The sequence below is a fragment of the Dipodomys spectabilis genome, unplaced genomic scaffold, assembly GCF_019054845.1.
Source record: "Dipodomys spectabilis isolate Male_0828 unplaced genomic scaffold, ASM1905484v1 ptg000219l, whole genome shotgun sequence".
Classification (NCBI taxonomy): domain Eukaryota; kingdom Metazoa; phylum Chordata; class Mammalia; order Rodentia; family Heteromyidae; genus Dipodomys; species Dipodomys spectabilis.
Genome location: NW_024870896.1, coordinates 1950578 through 1956712, shown reverse-complemented (window position 1 = coordinate 1956712; position 6135 = coordinate 1950578). Strand labels below are relative to the sequence as shown.

Genomic DNA, 6135 nt, shown 5'->3' with positions numbered 1-6135 from the left:
AGAGACATGGAGCGGGAGCATGGGGCCATTGCATCGTGACAAACTGTCCAGGTTATACCCACCCACTAACCTAATCCACCAAGCAACACCTAGCCATCAACCCAATCAACCAATCAATACCCACCCACCAACCCAATCAGCCAATTAAAACCCACATACCTACTCATCAACCCTAATCAGCCAGCCAAACCACCAGCCCAATCAACCAATCAAAACTCACCCATCGAGCTCTCACAGTGGCTGCTGGGAGAAGGCAGGGAACCCAGATGTACATATCAGTGGCTTGGCTCACTTGTCTGCTGTTGAGTGGCTCTGGGGGTAGTGGGGGGCGGGAACTAGAGTTGCATGATAGAAAACCAGACCACCATGTCATCTGCATCAGTGGATGCAGTTAATGCTATAGCCCTGTTGGAGTCCAAAGAATTGAGTTTAGAAGAACCAAAGGTGACCTGAGAGGAGTGGAGGGAAAAGAAAGAGCTAGAAGAACAGCAAAAAACTGGGCAATGCTCCTGCGGAAGTGGATGAAAGAGATCAAGGAGATCAACTGGCAAGTCTTTGATTCCGTGGTACATTGATCCATTGCAAAGACCCACCTTAAAGCATCAGAGGCCACAATCAGAGAAGCAAGAGCAGTTCAGTTCATCTGAAAAAGGGCACAAGAAGGGTGTCAAAGACAATTCCACAGATACCAAGTACTGCAAAAGCATCTGCCAGAACTATGGGGCCCTGATACATAAGAAGAAAGACCGCTTTGAGAGACCCAGGCAAGTTGGTGTCAAGTTTCCCAGTATTAACATAACCTGAGATGCTCATGTCCAGCCTCTGCTGATGTTTGACTATGACGGGAAGAAAGATCACTGGAATGGCTGCAATCCAGAGGGACACATGAAAATTGTGGAAGCATATGACAAAATGAATGCCCATGAGAAGAATTAGCCTCAGGAAAATTAGTGGGACAAGTGAGTTTTCCCAAACACCAATGGGGAGACGGGGAACCAAATTCTCAGATAGCAAAAGATCACCCAACAGCAAAGATGAGGAGGAAGGTAAACATGCAGACAGTATCGACATGACTGGGCAGAATTTTGACTCTAAGAGATGAATTACATTCTGGAATCTGAGGATTTGAGAAGATATTGCAAAATATTTGAGAAATTTAGATCCAAATTCTGCCTACTATAATCCAAAAACTAGAGCAACGAGGGAAAATCCTCATGCCACTGTGGGGAAGCATCCAGATGAAGGGAGTAAAGCGGGAGATCACGTCGTTGGATACGCAGGAGATACCACTGCGATGGCTCACACACAGCTGCTTCCTGGGAGGCCTGTGACAAGGGCTCAGACGCCCATCTGCAGGCAGATCCTACAAAACTAGAACGGTTGTATAAATCCTTCAAAGTTGAAAAAAAAAGAAGACTCCAAAGAACAGCAGAAAGAAAGCATCCTGGAAAAGTATGGCAGCCAAGAGCCCCTGGCTGAGTCGTTCTGAGCCCAGATGGAAGGCTACGTGGAGTACTCGAGGCACAGGGAGGTCATCAAGGGGCAGGAGTGGGCTGTGGCCTGTTCCATGTATGAAGGGGACATGAAGATCCACAGCCTCACGCACACCTGGAGATCTGACTGGAAAGAAGGCCGCTGGGGAGGTAAATGCTGTCACTCTTCCCCTCCTCCTCCAGGCCCCCCCCCCCCCAAGTATTTCTATTGTGCTGCAGAAGCTGGGAAGGAGACTGCTAACTCTGAGCAGTGTCTGATAAATGATGAGGCTGGAGGAGAGTCGGTGAAGAAACCACAGACACTCGTGGAGATGCATCCAGAAAAACCAAAGGAAGAGAGGGAAGAAGAGAGGGAGGAAGGGGGATGAGGAGGAGGAAGAAAGAGGAGGAGGAAGACCATGAGAGCAGTTCTGGCAGTGATAATGAAGAGAAGACACACGACAAACTGAATGCTGCAGAGGCCCGCCTGCTCCGTGTCAAGATCATGCAGACGGGTGGAAGAAAGCAGCTGTACAGCAGCGTTGATGAAACTTGGGAGCCCACGGGGGAGGAAGTGGAGGCCTGCAGGATGAGGCATCAGAGGCTGGGTGACCCATGGCCTCTTTCCTTGGACAGCAGTAACTAATAACAGAAGGTCATCCAGGATACGGTCCAGTATACTCCTGTGGCTTCCCACTGATCATCAGAGATAGAAAAACCCTCCGTCTCTCCTTGCTGCCTGACTTCTTGCTTTCAGAAATCTCAAAGTAATTTCATTCCTTTCCACAGTAAGGAACAAAGGGAAGGGGTTGGAAATGGGGGTGTGGAAAGAAGCTTTGGTGCTCTCTCTCTCTCTCTCTCTCTCTCTCGAGTGTTTTCTTCAGGCTGAGTGTGGTGATTCTTGCTTGTAATTCTGGTGAGGTAGGAAGATTGAAAGTTCAAGGCCAGCATGGGCTACACAGGGAGACCCTATCTTACAAAAGCAAATACAAAATGAAAAAACAAAGTTGTGAACTCAACAGTCTAATCTCAAACTTTATTTCTAGCTTAAAAAAAATCTAACATTAACATATATTTTAAAGGCAGATTACGCTCTCTTAAAAACCAGGGCTTCAAGGGTTTTTTCTTTTAATAATTTAATTAATTAATTACTGTTATTTCATAGTATTCTTAGTCTTTGGTTCACCAAAAGGAAATCAATGGAATGTGTAAATAACTTTGATCTCCCAAATCTGTGAAATCATAAACCTGGTTTTCATTTGATTGGCAAGTTTGGTTCCTCAAAGCCTTTCCTTTTATCTTAAATCCAGAACTAAATTAGCCCTGAGTGGATAATCGGCTGCCTTCGCATCCTTGAGTCAGGACTGACTGACTGGTGGGCACTATGTCCCCTGAGCCTGTGGACAGAAACCAAAGGCTTTCTACAGCATTTCAGAGGGTGTTGTTTTCTGTTGGAGATATTTGGGGGACGTGTGGGCTTCCACTCGGTGCTTGTGCTGAGCCTTGCCTCCAACACAACAGGAGATTCCCCTCATTTTGAATTAGCATCAATTAGTTGTACAAGGAGATTTCAATATGACGTGTCCTCTATGCATACAATGTATGCTGATCACTCTGCATCATTTTTCCTCCTCCCCGACGAAAGGACAGTGTTTAACATACTATTTATTGGTCTAGCGGTGATGGCTTTTATGTAACTCTCATGCTACGAGACTATATTTTACAAGATCATACATTATCCAGTGCACCTAATCTCCGTAGCTAGCTCGCATCACTTTGTAAAATTTACAGAGAGCAAAGCCCCACAACCAACAAAACAAACAAAAAACCCACCCATCTACCCATTAACCATTCCGTTGACCAACCCACCCACCAACCCAATCAACCAACCAAACCACCAACCAAACCACCCTCCCATCCACCAAAAACAAGAAGAACAAACAACAAAATCAGCTACCCAAAGGGGGCCTCAACAAAATCCAAAGTTTAGTAGGATGGGTCACCAAGACCCTGGTTGTAGGGGCCCAGAAAGGCCTGATCTCCCTATTCCCTGGGTGGCACCTGTACCCCACTCTCTCATGCCGCCTCTCATGGACTTTGCAAAAGCCAAGCATGGTGCCAAGCTGGCATGATCCAGGCCGGTGTGTGAGTGACTGGGAGCTGGGTGGACCTCAGGGGGCAGTACTGACCGTGGGGACTGGCCAGAGGCCTCTGCCACCAATCAAACTGGCAGCCATCCTCTCCTACATCAAGTCCCAGACTTAGAACAGAAGCACATATCTCCCTCCTCCTCTGCCACTCCTCCCTTCTCTCCCTCAAAAAAAAAAAAAAACCCACGTCTGTGAGGACAGATGGCCCCGTGTCACGTCCCGTGTGATGTTGATTGAGCGGCGGGGAGAGGCGCTGAGTCTCGTGGCTGTAAAAATAGACGTGCATTAGAAATGCACGAAGTCAGACCCCTCCTCCGGCCACGCCAGACGTGATGCTAAACCCAGCTCCACGCGTTTGGTGTCTAACCACCCGCGAGGCAGTGGTCTGGAACTTGACATTTAAAGGCTCTGGAGGAAATAGAAGGCAGCTCAGAGAGTTCTTTTTTAAGTCAGTCTGGCTATTTCTGAACGGGACAAGCCAACGCAGCAGGAGATCAGATTGGCCGCAGTTTTGAAGCAGAGCGTCTGAGAGACGTTTGGGGCTGTGAGAGCCATTGGTTCCACTCTCCTGCCACTGGGCCTCTAGAATACTTGTCCAGTTTCTGCTTGGCTACCTTGAATGACAGGATGCTGTCTACCTTGCTTTTCTGGTGGTGTTTCCTTGCTGTGTGACGATGGGTACCCATCTCTCCTCGATGCTCCTCCACCTTGCTGTTTCTGGCCATTATATGTTCTTGCGATTTCTAGATAGCACTTAGCTATTCCTTTGATTCCCACTAAGTGCTCGGCTCCGCACAACACTCTGCAGAGCCTTAAAATAGAAGATGGAGTTTGCAAAAGTCAGAGAGCACACACGCAGCCTGGGGATTCTCATGAACAGTGTTCATCCAGGAGGTGATTGAACTTGACATTGTGGGATAGTGTCTGTTGCCTTCCCAGTCCAAAGCAGTGATTTGTGTGTGTGCGTGTGCCAGTTCTGGGCCTTGAACTCAGGGCCTAGGCTCTGTCCCTTAGTTTTGTTTTTTTTTCCAAGGCTGGCACTTTTTCACTTGAGCCACAGCTCCACTTCTGGTTTTTTGGTGGTTCGTTGGAGATAAGAGTCTCATGGACTTTCCTGCCCAGAACTGTAATCCTCAGATCTCAGCCTCCTGAGTATAGGATGACAGGTGCCAGCCATTGACGCAAGGACAGCAGAGGTGAATTTTGTTCCCTCTGTTGGTTAAGGACAGCTGCACATTAGCCGTCTCTGTGGCTTGGGGACTGAGGATGACCCTGACTTGTTCTTGCCTCCTTCTTCCCCTGTCTTTGCCCCATTCTGTGAGGCGCTGTCCCACGTGACTCCTGTCCTCCATCACACCGCACTGCTCATGTTGTAATCACTGTCCTCAGCCTGGGACTTGGGGTGTAACTTTGTGGCTTGGTGCAAGCTTACACCCTCCTGGCTTTGCTGCTAGTTGCTCCCAGTGCCCACGGGGCTTGGCCCTCGGCTCCAGGCTTCCTCCTGCTTCTCTCCCCCATTGCTTTTCCAAGCCCTGGGCTTCTCTGACCTCTCAGAATCAAGAAGGTGCTGATTTCCTGATTCTCGCAGTTTTCTCCCCACCTGAGGAAAGGTTTTGCTTCTCCTAAAACTGCTCTTTGAAGACAAACTCCATGAGTGCCGGGAGCTGGGGGGTTGGGGGGGGGGGGGAATGTGTGTGTGTGTGTGTGTGTGTGTGTGTGTGTGTGTGTGACTATTTGAAAGATTCCTAGAGGGTGATGCACAGTAGTGCACACCTGTAATCCTCTGCTGGTCAGGAGGTGAAGATTGGGTCATTTTCAAAGTCAGCCTGAGCAAAAAAAATGCTGGGGACATCTCCATCTCAATAAAATGCTGGGTGTATTGGCATGCATCTATAATCCCAGCTACATCAATAGGAGGATTGAGGTCTGGACTGGCCTGGGCATAAGCGTGAGACCCTATTAGAAAAATAACTAAAACAAGAAAAAGGCTAGAGTTGTGGATCATTGGGTAGAGCCACCTGTTTAGCACATTGGAGCTCCTGAGTTCAAACCTCAGGATCACCAGAAATGCATAATACATAAATTCTTAAAAAAATAAAAGATTCCTGAGGACTAGGAATGAAGAATCCACACTGCCTGCCCTTCCTTCTTTTCTTCTTCAGTTTGTTGTAAGAACAAGGCTGTATATTGTAGTTATTCCTCTCTCTGTGGCCAACCCCACCCTCCCTGGGCTCCTGCTTGGGGCTAAGCACTGTCGGGAGGAGGCCATGGGAATGGGGAGCTCTCGGGGACTGGGAAGGGGTGGCGGTACCCTTGTAGTGGTCAGAAGGCAGTGAGGCGAGGGGTAGAGAGTGATGTTTGCAGGTGTGGACTGTATTTCACATAAGAAGAGCTATAATTTGGACTTAGCACACTCTGGTTATCTTCTAGCTTCCTGGGGACTCTGAAATCATTGTACCCTTGGTGTGGCCCAGGGAGGAATGGGTGTCGAGCTGCAGAGCAGACACTAGAGA

At 48.3% G+C, this 6135-nt stretch overlaps 1 pseudogene; it reads left to right on the top strand.

The window, feature by feature from the left end:
- Positions 1-366: 366 nt before the first annotated feature.
- Positions 367-2114, top strand: LOC122122941 (annotated as a pseudogene).
- The last annotated feature ends 4021 nt before the right edge of the window (positions 2115-6135 follow it).